Genomic DNA, 17135 nt, shown 5'->3' with positions numbered 1-17135 from the left:
TACACAAATGTAAAGACTGACATAAGGTACGTATATTCAGCAATTGTTGCAAACGTTGATAAAATGAAAGAATGTAAGTAACCAATTGGTTTTGTTTAGAAGATTCCTGAGAATCTAAGACAGAGTTTCTCGTGAGAATATCCTAACACACTAGAGGGTTAGACCAGGGTAGGAAAAGGCTGTAGCTAGAGTCTGTACATAGGAAATTACACATAACCCAGAGCTTATACTATCTTTGCAGCAGCCAGCCTGTCTAAATCTGAACAAACCCATGGAGGTGTCAGACATACTGGGAAAATTCAAAGATGCTTTTCACATTTTCAGAAACAAAATCCTTTAGTATTTGTGCGCTTTGTTGTATCTCAAGTCACAACTAAAGCCCAACTGAAGAGCCCACTTTGTCACATTATTCGGGTAGAAATTAAGGCATAATTGATAGAGCTAAGGGGTAGCAAGGCCAGACACTCATGCTGTCCAAGCTCAGATTATGCCAAGAATGCAATTTAATTTATGAAAATGTCAGAGACTGTCTCTGTCACAGCTACTCTGACCTCATGAGATCTTCTCCATTGACAACTCCATAAAATCACCGCAGTGGCTAGCTTCTAGGACACCATAATCCTTTAAATAATAGCTAAAACAAGACACAAGAACGTTTGTCAAGAGTAGAACTGAAGGTCAGGAGGACATTTTTGACTAATGGATCCTGTGACTTTTTTTTTTTTTGGTGGTAGAGGAGAGGGAGACTTTCAAAATAAGCAATAGTTTAAAACTTCTGATATTCTGAGTTAGTGCTAATATTTAGAACTTAATGTATTTTTTTCTTGGATAGGTGTCCCTCCAGTGCTGATTTTTATTCTTCTAAGATTTGCCTCTAACCTTCAGCTCACTTACAATCTCCCTAGCCTAAAAGATGGTGTACAGATTGCCTGAGATAGGGACTAGCAGCTGTGTTTTTTCTGGCAATTCAAGCACTTTGAATATAGGTCTTGGCATTTGAAATGCTACCTGCAAACTCCGCATTGAAGTTCTTTGAGAATTTATCAGTTTGTGCTTAGGGACTTTTCAAATGGGAAAATGAAGTTATTCATGTTTTCACAGGCAGATCCAAATTCCAAATTGTGTCAAGGGTAAAATGTTTCTGTGTTTGAAAGGCCAAGGCAGAATTGCGTAACCCAGAAGAGGACGATATAACGCTACCCAAGGAACAAATTGCAAGGCTTTAAACATTTGCTATTATAATTCTATAAATTTATGCAATAGGAAGTGGTTCTTTCTTGCCCCTTAGGGGAACTGAATTTGGTTTTCATAATAAATGTCCAAGGCTCTGAGAATTAGAAATTCAAAAAGTTACCATAAAGAAAGAATGTTTTTGCTTTATGTGTTTCCACACTTGGGAAGCTGTTTCTGAGTTTTGCCGGTGGCATGCTGTATGAGTTTTTCCAAGTTGTAATAGGTAATAGAGATTTGGGCAATTTTTATCTTTTCTCTTTTTAAACAACTGAGACCTCAGAGTCTGTGAAGCTGGACTGCCATATTGGTTCCCAGAATTCATTACCCAGACATCTTTCCAGGCCACCACTCATTTTCTCACTCGTGTTTTAAGCTACGGAATGGGATATGGACTACATAATATGAAAACTCAGAGAACTATGAGTGCACTGTAATGACTGAGAAGTTGTGAAGTGTGTAGAAGGATTTCTATTTGCAGTAAGAATTTTTATATTTAAGTTTGTACATGAGTACGAGTTTCTACAAAACAGTACACTGGTTAAACTAGCAATAATAAAGAAACCAATACCGAGTTCTCAGTTAGTTTGGAACCGAGAGTCTCAAGAGGTGAATTCTAAGTAAGGATATGATGTGAGATGAAAATATAAATAAACAGGAAGAGAGGACCACTGAGAAAAATATCCTGGTCTAGCGGCTTTTAACCCCAAAGCTCGGTTTTCCCAGAACATTTGTGCTGCATTTCGTCTGCAAGTATTTTCATTTGGAAACCAAGCAACTGATTTCAAACTATAGGTATATATCTTGGAATATTTGCAAGCAATGAACTTGGTGAGGAAGGGTAGTTAGTTAAAACACACACACACACAGACACACACACACACACACACACACACACAGGGAGAGAGAAACCAAGACAGCTATTCTTGTAGGTTCTATGTGTCAACATTTTTTTGAAAGCTAACATTTTTTCCAGAAACTCTGGTACACACCCTAAACAACCACAGTAAAAGCACAAGATTTTGTAAGATCTTAAGAGGAGAATGACAAAGGACTTAGAGTTCGAACTCTCCCCAGAAGTTTCTTTCATCCAAACAGGACAAAATCATCAAAATTATGTAATCAAATACTTTGTTTTAAGGGTGGGACAAACTGTTTCTTTAAAAAGCATATAAAACCAATCCAAATTTTATTCAGGCTGATACTATTTGTTGTGATTTGTTTGGCTTTATGGTGAGCACAGCTGTACAAGTTCTGCTCTGAAGAGCCTGAAGATGGAAGAGAGTGTGCTTGTTCCATTTCCCATTAGAAGGATGTACCATTATTCTATCAATCCCGGCAAGAACTTAACATTTGATATAACACAGTAACAGGTATAAATCTTGCAAAGGTAAATGTATTAAACAAACAGAAGATAGTAGCATACGATTGCCTAAAATGATTATGCTATTCTACCCACTTTTTTGTTTCTTTAACTAAAATGACACAAAAGCCATCTATGTTTTTTTCCTTGCAATGTTTTAATATCAGGGCATATTTCTCCACATTGCAATGTTCCAAACAAAGTTCTTTCTTTCTTTTTTTTCTTTTTTCTTTTTTTTTTTTTTTGAGATGGAGTCTCGCTCTGTCTCCCAGGCTGGAGTGTAGTGGTGCCGTCTCGGCTCACTGCAAGCTCTGCCTCCCAGGTTCCTGCCATTCTCCTGCCTCAGCCTCCCGAGTAGCTGGGACTACAGGCACCCACCACCACGCCTGGCTAATTTTTTTCATATTTTTTAGTAGAGACGGGGTTTCACTGTGTTAGCCAGGATGGTCTCTATCTCACCTTGTGATCCGCCCACCTCGGCCTCCCAAAGTGCTGGGATTACAGGCGTGAGCCACCGCACCTGGCCACAAAGTTCTTTCTTAATCTGGCTTTCTTAGCAAATGAGAAGAGAAACTAAAAAATCAGTAATATATAAAATTCATAATCTGTAAGAATTGGGTGATTTGAAGTAAATAAGTTGATCAACTTGTGTGTTTGGAAGTTCAATATAGTGCACATAGGTCTGCAGATATCTGAACAGGTGTAAACTTCAGAAGAACAATAATTTTTAATTTCACCCAACTTTTTAATTTAACTATATATATTTTCATTTACCCAATCAGATAACAGCCTATCAATTAATTCATACTTAAGAAGTAACATTCCTTTGACAGATATTTACTAAGCCTCTGACATGTGCTAGGCAAAAACTAGTCATTAGGATATGATGGTATCTAGAATGAATCATTGCCCTTACCAAACCTATAGTGATCCAGCATAAAAGGTAGGCAATTAAACAAGAAATAACACAGAGGTGCTAAAGTATGATGACACAAGTGCTTACAGAAGAGCACATGTCCAAAGCACCTAACTTAGTTTAGGTGGGATAAAGAAAAGCTTATAGGAGGCACCACACCCAAATATCTCCCTTCTGGTATTTGCCAGCACCTAAGCTTATGCATTTGTTGTTTGTCATGTCTATCATCTGTCTGCTCCTGCTAACATGGAAGCTTCTTAAGGACTGGCTATTTTGTTCATTGCTGTATCCCTAGGACCTAAAGCAAGGTCTGGCGCATAACAGGCACTCAATAAGTACTTGCTGACTTAATGACTGACTGGTCAAAAACAATGGTGCTGGGGAGGGAGCCATCTGAGCCATATTGATCAGTTTAGACTTCATCCTTCAGCCAGCGGAAAGCATGGGGAAGTTTTCAACAGGGCAATGGCACGATCTGATGTAATGTACCACTCTAGCTCCACAGAGAAAATTGACTGGGCAGAGAAGGGCCAGGCTGACGGCCTTTAGTCAGGGACCTACACCAAGTGTGGTTCAAGATTAACTGATGGTGGTCTAAAGATCGTGATGGTGATAGGGTTGGAGAGAAGTGGGAAGATTCAGGAGATGTTTAGGAAGTGTCTATAATTGGACGTGATGGAGGGAGAAAGGGGAATAGTCAAGAAGGTTTCCAGGCTTGAGTCACTGGCTGGTTGGATAATGTTAATATTCACTGAGACAGGAAGCAGTGGAGCAGGAGGGGTTTTTTGAGGGAAGATCAAGGGTTTGGTTTTGAGCCTGTGTACTTTGAGGTGTCTGCATGACACCCAAGTAAAAATTGTCCAATAGATAATCTGATAAATAGTATCTAATTTCAAGCTAAGAATGAAGTCTGAAATACAGATATAAGTTGAACTAACTCAACACAGAAATTCAGTTGTACCCCAAACTTGTTAGGGAGTTACAATAACCAGAGCAGAATTTTTGTCTTTCCATTTTCATGACACTTGATGTGCCTCACTTGCTAAGCATTAGCTGCTGATGATGACAACTTCTTGGTGTCAGACTTGTCTTCAAGTTGGAGTGCCGAACTGCATTGACAGGGGCCTGGCCGAGTGCAATTTCCAAATTGCTTGGCAGCCAAAAGAGGTGAAAAACTCATTACCAAGCCATCTGTCTTGAGATTCTGTCCTGGTTTCTAGGCCAGAGAAATTTGAATAATTTCAAAAAAACTTAAATAGCACACACAAATTAGTGTTCATTCGCTATCTGCCCCATATCCTAGTTTCTTGTGCATGAACAAATCCCTCAGAAAGTTGTGCAAGGTGGCAGTATTAGCAAGTAGATACCCTAGCTGCAGCGTTCATTTCCATAGAAAACATAATTTAACAGATGACCGGAAGCTTTTCCATTAAGAAAGCTACTTTTGGAACATAAGTAACTTTTGTTACTAGTATTATATTTTATTCCCAGTTGTATGTTCCACTTTTAATCCTGAAATAAAATATTCCTGTACAATAAAATTAAAAGGTAATAATTGCAATGAAATTTATCTAATGGTCAATTTGAATCTCTTGCTTGTTGTAGAGAAACTTTGCTGGATTTAAATCTTTCCTCCCCTCTTCCTTTTCTTTCCATTCTTGCTCTCATTTTCTCTCTCTCTCTCTCTCTCCTCCACTTCTTGCTTCTATTTCTTTTTTTTTTCCTTTGTGAACCCAAAAGCATCTGAGACAGGTCTCAAGCAATTTAGAAAGTTTGTTTTGCAAAGGTTAAGGACACACCCATGACACAGGCTCAGGAGGTCCTGACAACATGTGGCCAAGGTGGCCAGGGTACAGCCTGCTTTTATACATTTTAGGGAGACATAATACATCAATCAATAGATGTAAGATTTACATTAGTTCAATCCGGAAAGGCAGGACAACTTGAAGTGGGGGCTTCCAGGTCATAGGCAGATTCAAAGATTTTCCGATTGGCAATTAATTGGTTAAAAGAGTTATTGTCAATAGAAATGAATGTCTGGGTTACAATAAAAGGTTGTGGAAATCAAGGTTTTATCACGCAGATGAAGCCTCCAGGTAGCAGACTCAGCGAGAATCGATTGTGAATATTTCCTATCAGACTTAAAGAGTCTATTCTATCAGTAATTCCAAAAGGGAGGAAGGTATAATGAGGCATGTCTGGCTCCCCCTTCCCATCATGGCCTGAACAAGTTTTTCAGGTTAACTTTAGAAAGCCCTTGGCCAAGAGGAGGGGTCTATTCAGATGGCTGGGCGGGCAGTGTGGGGGCTTAGACTTTTTTTGTTGGTTTGTTTGTTTACACCTTGTATAATAAAATAACATGGAATTTCGAGTCAGACAGAACTAGGTTTGAGTCAGGTCTCTACCTTATTTTAATGGAATAGTCTGAACCTATTCCTGAGTTTTAAATAATAATAATATTGATGATTTAAAATATCACAGGGTTACTATGAGGGTTAGATAAGAAAATATAGACAAAAACATTGCAGAAAAATGACTCACAGGATGTGTTCCACAAATGTCATTTATATTCCCTTTTCCTCCAATATAAAATGTCATTTATATTTCCATTTTCCTCCAGCAAGAAGCCTGTTGGGTATCAGCGTCATGAAAGTTGCTGGAAATAGTTCAATTAGTTTCAGTGAGTGGAGGAAGAGAAAACCAGGCGGCAATTGATTCAAAAGTAAATGAAAAATAATGATTTGTAGATAGCAAGTGAGGCAGCCACTCTTTCAAGAGGCAGAAGAGGGTATAAGAGTGGAGCAACCATAGGAAGGAGAATCAGAGTCAAGAAACATTTCTTGTTGCTAGTGGTTGGTTGCTTTTTTAGGATGAGGAGACTTGAGTATGCCCATAACAAGAGAAGGGGACTGATAGAGGGGAGGAATATAAACATGAGAGAGACCAATGATAGAGAAAAATCCTGAAGGAAATAGAATAACAGCAGCACTGATCAAAAGTAACTGTAGCTATAAAAACAGATTGCCACCTGAGCACAAGCTCCCTTTGGGCAATGCAAGCAGGACCTGTGGAGACCTGGAATCACTATGATCTTGGACTTCATTCAGACTTTTTCTATTGGCCAGCAGTGCCAGGGCCTTCAGTGGATCTGTAGTTCAGGGATGAGGGGTACTGTAGTAGTTCTCTGGAAGTACCTGCCTTCCCCTGTTACCTTAAAAGCCAATTACTCATTGTATATCAAGTGATGAAGAGTTATAGAGCTTAGATAAAAGCCTGGTTGTGAGAAGTACAGACTACGGTTTGAATACAAGCTCCATCATTTATTATTTGCACGATCTTAGGAACATTTTTTAAATTTCTCTAACTTTCTTTAACTCTAAAATAAGAATAATAGCTCCTAGATACGAGAACTAGAGATGATGTATGCCACCTAACTAATAATGGTCAGCAAACAGGGACCACTTTTTTTTATTGTGGGGTGTCAGAATACTATAATTTGCCTATTTGCCTGTTATTGAATAGTTCTTTGTTTTGTTTTCTTTTCTTTTCATAAACCTTTCAGCACATATAATATAATGTGCTTGCAGAGATTTAAGCTGTTATCACTATTATTGTTGTTACTCTAGGGTAGTCAAAAGAAGAGATTGTCCCAGAGTTCTGAATGTGGCCTGAACCAACAGAACTGTGACGTTCCCCAGAAGAACCCAGGCCTTTGGTGCCACAGACATACGTGATGCAAAAATTACCATGACACCCAGTTTCAACAAGAGAAAAGAAGGAACATTTGTATTATAGCTGAGGGCATTCACTCGAAGAATCTTTCCTAAGACTTCAGCATCTATTCATTATTTTCATTAGTTTTAAAATCAGTATGATTCTTCCCCAATTTAATAGTAATTATGACATCAACAAAAGCACAAACTACAGAAATACAGAGGTTGAAAGTGTCTAATTTTATTTCATTTAAGAACATTATTATTATTATTATTATTATTATTTAGTAAGTATTGTATTTAGCCAGTAATTTCAACTAGACTAATTCTCATCATGAGTAGATTTTAAACATGAAGTAATCAGAATGTCTGAGGCTTACTTCATGATAGTCCCATTTTTGTGCTGCCTCTCCTCAATCCTGACTTCCTGTTCCAGTAGAAAAGGCAGAATCTAAGATGTATTCTGTAATTACATTGAATAGTGAAGAATATTTGGAAAGATTTAAAGTAATAGGGCAAAGATGGGGTAAGAAAAGACCACATGGACCGATCCTTTGGTAAAAGTAGAAAAGCACTTTGCAAAATGCAGTGTGCACGTAAGTCAACTGGAGATCTAGTTACAGTACAGATTCTGATTCAGTAGGCCTATGGTTGGGCCTGCGGTTTTGCATTTCTAACAAGCTTTCATATGCACTGCTGCTAGTTCCCCTCCCTCCCCCTGGCACTCTGAATACTGAGGAAGAATCTAAAATCCAGTCATGAGTGGGGAGGAACAATGACATGTGCCCTCCTTCCAGCTCAGCATCATAGAAAGTGTCTGAAAAATTCAAGCACTGGCCCCTTGCCATTTGGAGTCTCTCACGTTGTAACACAGCAGCTCTATGACACTTTGATGCTAGTAACTGACTTATACCCATCCACAGGCAGAAGGCATAGGCTGTGGAAACACTTTATCTAGAAACCTGACAGACATTGGTCAGATAGCCAGAGGAGTAGCAGTAACAAGGTGACATCATCTGTGGAGGACACACAACAAAACCAGGACCAGGAATGTAATTGATAGCCTTTCTCAGAACCAGGCCACTCTTATATGTGGGCCCAATAGTGATTCTCAAAATAGATCTTCTGGGAAAATCATCACAAATCTTTCTCCTGAAATTTTTTTTTTCTGGTGGGCCCATCAACAGAGGGTTTCCTCTCCACTTTCTTTAAAATAAAACAAACCCAGACTCACAAATTAATTCTATACTGAGCATTTATTTTAAAAAGAAACAAGAAAAATATGGGAATAAATCACTACATTAGAAAGGCCTTAATTTCTTTTAGAATCATTTACTTCAATAACAATGCAAGAATTACAGTGGAAACCCATACTCCAGTTTATCTCCTGTTAAGGGTGTCTTTTTATTAGAATATTTCCTTTTCTAAAAGCAGTCACCCTTTTGGGGCAGTGGAGACAGGCCAGCTATACCTACTTGCTTTTCATTGTCAAAGGCAGTACGCATCCTATAATGACTTCAGGAAAGATTGGCAAAGGTGTGCCGTGCATGATGATGTTTACTCAGCAGTGAGCCATCACACATATTTCAGTGGGTTTTTTTTTTCTGTTTAACATTCTAATAGAATATCAGAAGCCTCATTTCCTGGTTAGTCAATAAGCATCCTGCTTCAGGCTTGGATGAGCACTAGGCACTCTTTTCCATTGCTGAGTGAGTGATGGCTGTGCTTTGACAGCTGACACCTCCACTAGGTCATTATTCTTGGAAACATGGCAATCTACAAATTCAGAGGGCCAATTTTGCTGGCTGGGTGTTTATATCTATATTTGCTACCTTGGGAGCACACTAACATTATTTCAGGACAACTTGTATAAGTAGAGGTATATCCTAAATTTTACAATGGAATAGCAGCTTCTTTTGGGGGTTTCCTGGTGTGTTTTTTGTGTGTGTGTGTGTTTTTCTTTTTCAGTAATTTCAGGTTTGCCTTCTCAGCGTCTTAATATAAAATAACCCCTGAAAGGGTCTTTCAGATTTATCTTCTTAAACTCTACTCATCCTCTGGGATAAAGAGTTGTTGCAATTGCTTCAGAAATGGAAGCGCTGATTTATATTTCACAAGTATTTTCAAAAGTGCTGCAGCACAGTGGCACCCACGTCCACTCGTCTTCATTCCCTTGATAAGTAGGAAAGCATCCTGGAGGAGAGGCGGGCACAGGCGGTCACTGGGAAGCCGGAGTTCTTGTTCCCTGTGAGAGTCATTCATCCCTGCACTAACTTCACACCTTGCTTAAACTACCCAGACAAAAACAGATCTCCACTTGAGCTGGAAAAGCAGTGAGATGAAGAAGTACAGAACTACCAGTCTAAATACTTCAGTCCTTTCTGTAAAAATGACTCCCTGCTGGTAACCTTGGTCAGGTCAGTTCACTTAAGGCTGCAAAGAACTAATTCTCTTTTGCTGCCAACCCAGTGAACAAACACTTTTTAAAATAATGAAAAACATAAACAAAGAAAACACAGCAAATTAACTTGAAGCTGATAGGATATGAGGTTAAAACACCACTGACGACATTTGGATAGGAAACAAGTACTTAACAATGGCACACTTGCCTTTTTTTTTTTTATAAGTGGCAAATCTTGAAAAAATAACCAATTTTAATTAATAATAGTTTTACTATATCAGTGAACTCTTTGTAGGATGTAGCTATTAAAATAAAATCAACAGTTTTGACAGTTACCTTTTCTTCATTACTCTCCAATTGCTTTATAGGGATTTCTTTCTTCCCAACTAGAGTTTAAACTCTTCAAGGGCAGCAATAATATCTTTTTCATTCAGGATTTAGGATCAGACCTCTGTGCTACCCATGTGCTCAACATTGGCAGGGAGGTGGGAAAAAATTCCAGTCTGGCCCCTAAAGAAGTGCTTCATGTGTAATAAGAGAACAAAATGTGCTCTTGAGCTACTGACTTTCTAGTTACTCCATTCTGACAGTGGATCACAGCTGGATCAAACTAGAAGTACAATGGGGAATGGTAGGGCAGATGGAGCAGGTGAGGACATTTTGTACTCTTGTCCCACCTTATGGGTACTGGCCCTGGTGCTGTGGCAACAACTCATTTTCTTTCTGCTCTTAAATCTGAGATCTCATTGGGATAATTCTTACCTTTCCTTGAGTTTAAATTTCTACCCTTTTGTTTTAACAAAATTGAAGTATCTATATACAGTGATTCTTGGTATAGCCATTTATTTTACAGTGGTAATCCCGGTAATAATTATCATTTATTGAGCATGTATTAAATGATGGGTACTGTAAGTTGATTATCTAATTAAATCTATTCAAATTCCTGCTGCAGTAACTATTATTCCCAATATAGAGATAAGGAAGTGGAAGTATAGAGATCTTATGCCTGGAAAATGAAGGAGGAGGTATTTGAAACCAGCTCTGTGTACAATGCCTGCACTCTCCTAATACAAAAGTGTTGAATGTCTGCAACTTATTCTCATCTTGGAAAATAGGCATTTATATGTTTGCCAGGTTCTATGGCTACTGAATAAGCTATGTGCAGCGGGATAGGAAAATGGATGGAGTAATCATTTGTTCCAGGCACGGTTAAAATACTACCATACACATTGCTTAATGATGACTGAGATGCAGTTGAGTTTTGAGATGTAGTTGCTGCCTTCAGTCAACAGAAATACAAACTGAACCTTCTAGGCTGATAGACCTTGTGTGATTTATGAGACGAGAGACAGACTGACCAGACTGCCAAAACTATATCTTTTGTTCTTTCCCTCATGATTTCATCCATAATAGAAATGTAAAAAATTGTCAATGCAGACACCAAAAAGAGTGAAAAGAAAAGTCAAAAACTGGGAGAAAAGACTTGCAATCCGCATCACTCACAGAAAGAACTCCCACAAATTAATTAGAAAAAGGCAAAGAACTCAATAGAAAAATGAACAAAAAGCTTGAATATGCTCTTCACAGAAGGGAAGACACAAATGGCCAATAAAAAGCAAAAGATACACAGCCTTATTAGAAATCAGGAAGTTGAAAAGTTAAAAATTAAAACCACAGTGAGCTATCATGTTATATAAACCAGATAGGCAAAACATTGTAACTCTAGTGAGAACATGGAGTGTCCCAGCACTTTTACAAGGCTGGTGAATATGTAAGTGGGTAAATTTGGAAAGTAATTTTGCATTATCTAGAAAGCAATTTGGCATTTTCTAGAAAAGTTGTTTTGCTCTTAGGTATATGCCATAGTGACAATTTTGTCCATATGTACAGGAAGACAAATGGTTCAAAGAAATACTATGTGTAATAACCAAAAAAAAAAAAAAAAGGATAAAATGAGAAGCAACCTCAATCAACAGATCGACAGCAAATGGATAGATTGTGGTAGATCCATGTGATAAGGCAGTGAAAACATGTAAAGTATAGCTGCATGTAACAATATAAATGAATCTAGAACTAAAGATTGAATGAAAAAGCGGTTGCAGAAGGACACATAGAAGAAGACTCCATTTATAAAGCTCTTTAATGTGCAAGACTTTTGCTATCTTTGATAGCAAGGGAACTATAACACAAAATTCAGGTCAGGACAGGATGGGCTGTGAAGGGATCAGGACATCCTGGGAGGGCTCTCATAAAATGTCAAAACTAAACATAGTGCTCTTTTTATTAAACTTGTGCCCAGGTGATCATTGCATAATTATTCTTTCTTTGTGTTTTTTTTATGTGGTAAAATACACATAACATAAAATTTACCATCTTAACTATTTTTAAGTGTATAGTTTAGTGGCACTGATTACATTCACACTGTTGTGCAACCATCATAGTAATACTTGAATAAACAAATTTATGGCAATGTTTGGTGATAATATCATCTTCCTATCTTTGGTAAATTTTAGCCAGCTCACAATCATAAGAAAAGTCTCTCATTTTGGTAAATTTGTACAGTGAGAAACTTGGTTTTTGTCAATGAGAAAAGCATATTGCGTTTGGTTTGGGGGGAATTAGTATAATATTTGAAAGAAGGTTACGTTGTTCAATCCCCTGAAGTCATTAAAAAGCAGCAACATATTTTCAATGGCATCTAGAGGTTCAGAGCTACTTGGAGTTTAAGGAGTTCTGTCTACAACTTGTTAGATCAATTATAAAATTTATTTTATGTCAGATAGTGTTTTATTACATTAATTCAATTTCATCTCTCTTAATTATTTTACAGCCCAAAAGTTAAAGAAAGAAGTATGACACATTTACATCTGGACGTTTTCCAAATATTACATAATTAGAAATGGCATGTAGTTGTTTTATAATGATTTTCATAATACCAACTCTTCATGTGTTCTGTGAAGAACGAGGATAAAACAGCAGGTATGAAACCTACAATGGAGTTATCTCAAATTTGTCATCAACTCGCCCATTTGAACATTATTGATCTCACCTTTTTTGTTAATGCTGGGATTTCAGACCCAAGTTCAGCAATTTCTTGTTGCAGTTGTTTCTTTGTTCTCTGTGCCTGTTGCAGCATGACTTGATCATTGTTGAAGTGCATTTGTAACTCCAGAAACTGAGGGCCGAAAAAAAGGGAGGAAAGGCTGTGTTAGGCAAGAATTCTGTTTTATAATAAAAGAAGCCATTGAATGCCTAAAGCTGATTATGTAACAAACTCCATTAGGGTCTGCAAATTTCCACCAGAGAATGAAGCATGATGGGAATTTTCAAGTCATTTCTAATTTCTTTTCTGCCTTCAGGAGTTCTTTGATAAAAGCAATATAGTAACTCATAAAAAAAAAAAAGTCCGGCAAGACTCTAAAAAAGTGATTTAATCTGCTATATTTTATGACATTTTATAGCCAATTCATTTTTAACAAGTTCATTCACTTAATAACAGATTATCTGATATGGTTATCTTTTATACAATAGATTTTTCTCATGAAATAATATTTTTTAATATTTTCAAAATCTCAATTTCTTTGTAGCACAGTTCATAAATATTTACAATGTGTGATATTGTGTTACACGTTTGTTATAGAAGCCTTACCCAACAATGCACCATGAATAATAACAGCAGTAGCCTTTGCTGGTTCTGCTTCCTTAGGAGCTTAATTAAAAGTAAGTGCATCACATAAAGAAGGCAGCCCAGGCCGGGCGTGGTGGCTCATGCCTGTAGTCCCAGCACTTTGGGAGGCCCCGGCGGGCGGATCACGAGGTCAGGAGATCGAGACCATCCTGGCTAACACGGTGAAACCCCGTCTCTACTAAAAATACAAAAAATTAGCCGGGCGTGATGGCGGGCGCCTGTAGTCCCAGCTACTCGGGAGGCTGAGGCAGGAGAATGGCGGGAACCCCGGGGGGCGGAGCCTGCAGTGAGCCGAGATCGCGCCACTGCACTCCAGCCTGGGCGGCAGCGAGACTCTGTCTCAAAAAAAAAAAAATATAAAGAAGGCAGCCCATAGATGATTTGTGACCAACAACATGGCAAAGTAATTTAAGATTGTAAATAATTATTTCACCATCGCAATACCTGAGCATTCTCTGAATACTGAGAGGCAGCAGAAGCTAGTGCAGTTCCTTTACCAATGCATCCAGATTTTGTTTTTCTCAGTTGTAAATTGAAATAACACCACCATCAACTCACCTTATTACGGAATGAAATGAAACTCTAAATGTAGTATCTAAACCTAATGATAATTTGTTGGGGGTATTCACTTAACCTTTTTCTGGAAACCCATATCTAAGGGAATACATACAGACAGACCCTATTTGATAATGCTGCACATTGTGCTAACTCAAATGTCTGTAAGTCTCTGAAACATTTTTCTTTACAAACTAACATATATATGTATATATGTGTTTGCGTATCTATATAATGCACCCATACACACATAGATATGCATTACATTATATACATACATATACATATATTGCTACATTCACATGTATATACATATACAGTTACATATATTACATTATACATATACATATATATATGGCTCCCCCACACCCCGCACCATGCTCTGGGTGGTATCTTCCACACACCCTACCTTACGTTTATTCCCAGCTAAAGAGTATTAGTGCATCATATTGCAAAGGCACTCTGCCAAAAAGGACTCTACCTCATTTTCCTGAGTTGTGTGGTCCACACATCGTTTACTTGGCTGTGGCTGTTCTTTCTACTATTTATGTTGTGTTATGGTGAGCAGTTTTGACCCATCATGTAGAATAAAAAGTCAAAAGGTATCCACATGATACTTACACTCAAAAAAGGTGGCAAAGGAAGTAAGCAGACCACAAGATGTCTTTGAGGAAATGACTAAGGAACCAGAAAGTAGAGATCAGGAAGCATTTAGTGATTTTTGGCAGTCCCCTGACCTTCCTAAACATCATAACATCACTGCATGCTGGGGGACTGACCTGCAAAGGGAGCTTGGCAACATTGATGGTCTAGAGAACACCTCACTGGGGCTCTCCTGGTACCAGCCCACACAGAAATGATCCGGTCATTTCTAAGAATGTGTCCCCTGAAGCGAACCAGCTGTGTTGCATCCAAAAGTTTTCTGCAGACGTGTCTCCTTTGGAAAGTAATTTTTAAAATATAGTTTTTGATGGGCCAAGAGGCGTTTAAGAAACTGACTTAATCATATGAGGCCCATTGCAGTGTGAAGAAATGGACCACATCTGGTGAGAGAGTAAAAGGCTATAAAAAAGTTGAATGTATGTCAAGAAAGAGAAAATAAATATTAAGCTAATCTAAGTTTAAATCTCATGCCTGACCTGGCACACTGCAAAGTGAAAGCCACTCTTCCTAGGGAGTTGAGAGGCCTAACATGGCAGAAGACAGGGAGTAAACCAGTCCATAATAATTCATCTGACTCCACCAATGGTGCCTGGCATATTTATATACTAAGTAGTGAGTGAAGGGATCCACAGATGGGCCACACTACCCAAGTAAAATTAGCCTCTTAGTAGAAAGTGAAGGCCAATCTTTTTCTCCAGGTGGTAGGGTAAATGTTACAAAAATTACACCAGCAGGAAGATTCCACACCAAATATACAACTTATTTCTTTTGATATTAACAAATAAGGCTACATTTAAGTTCTCATAGCTTAGTTATATATGTAATCAGAAGACAAGGGCTTCTCTCGTACCTGCTTACTCAGGGGAAAACTTTATGAGAAAGCATAAAGGGTCTCTACTAATATATTTTTTTTCCAAATGTTTTTACTAGGCCCACTTTATGTAAAATGAGTCCATGGCAATCAGTCAAATTGATTCTTGGAAAAGATACTGTGCTTCCAAAAGCTGGACCTGCCTCCGAAATATGTGTTTAATATTTTCTACAATCATTTTCACCTTCTCATTTCTACATCTCACAAATTGGGAGAGAAAATATGTAAACTCTTTTCCATCCCCTTCTGCATCCCCACCTCTCCTATACACACATATATTTGGGGGAAAACAGTTAAATAAATACAGTGTAAAGAAATTCTCTTTGTTGTAAATAAAACAGAGTGTTTTAACCCCTGCCTATCATTTTTACCTGCTCTTACTGAGTCATCAGAGTTTTCAAGGCTGGAGTATTGAGAAAAGAGGCAGAGGAAGTGGAAAGGACCCAGAAGCAGTGACAAGTTCACCCTCCAAGCAGTGACCAGTGTCACTTACAGACCTGCAAATAGATACTGTGGTCCATAAGTCACAATCCCTGTCACCATGGAAGTTTCATTCTAAAGGGAGAAAAGCTAAGAAATAGACGATAATCAAGTAAATATAAAATCGGGAATGTTATGAAAGAAACAAATGAAGCCTGATGGATAATCATGGCTGTCATGTGTACTGGGCATGAAGAGCTGCTTTAGATAGAATACTCCTCAAGGTGGAATGAGAAGGAGCTGGCCATAGAAACAGTAGAGAAGCATTTCCTGGGGGAAACCGACCAGCACAATTGGTAGGTGGAAAGAGCGTGAGGGGCAACGAAAGATTTTGAGCAGAGACCCATAGTGACCGATTTCCTTTCTGCAAAGATTGTGCTGATTGACTTATGGAGAACAGCTGCCAGAGGCCAAGCCAAAGGGTAGGGCTCGTTGCAGGCATCTTGGTAAGAAAAGTGGGCAGCTGGGACCAGGATGGGACAGAGGACAAGGAGAGGAGTGACAAGATGGGACTTGCTGATGGAGTGGGCGTGAGGATGCCCAAGAAAAACAAAGAATCAACAATGGCTCCGAAGTTCCAACCTTGAGCATTTGGGTGGTGATATGTACAAAGATAAGTAAAACCAGAGACTAAGAAACAGATTTGGAAGGAAGGATAGGGTAATTAAAATCTGGAATTCCACTTAATGCTCTTTCTATGAACTGGCTCTGTGCATTTACTGTCAGAAATGTCCATGAGTAGAAATTCACCCATGAATAACCTTATCACTGATCCTGTTTGAGCCGTGAAATATCTACTTTATAAAATGAGGACATTACAAAGCTAAATATGGCAATTATTCTTTTAAACCTGGTACAACAGCGACCACATGGGGACTACAATGGGTTTCACTTAATGAAAGTACATCCCAAGGTTCTCAAAGGAAAGTACTGAGACATATGGAAGGCTCATTAATTTATTATCCAGAAATGTGTTGTTGAATGCAGTAGTGCTAAACATATGGGTAGAGGTCTCCACGGAATCAACTTAGGTGCCCATCAACAGTGAATTGGAGAAAGAAAATACGGTATATATACACCATGGAATACTATACAGCCATAAAAAAGAACAAAATCATGTCTTTTGCAGCAACATAGGTGTATCTGGAGGCCATTATCCTAAGTGAATTAACACACAAACAGAAAACCAAGTATCACATTTTCTCACCTTTATAGGAGAGCTAAACATTATATACACAAGGACATAAAGATGGAA

This window comes from Nomascus leucogenys, chromosome 23 (assembly GCF_006542625.1).
Source record: "Nomascus leucogenys isolate Asia chromosome 23, Asia_NLE_v1, whole genome shotgun sequence".
NCBI lineage: Eukaryota > Metazoa > Chordata > Mammalia > Primates > Hylobatidae > Nomascus > Nomascus leucogenys.
Note: the sequence above shows the minus strand (reverse complement) of the source record.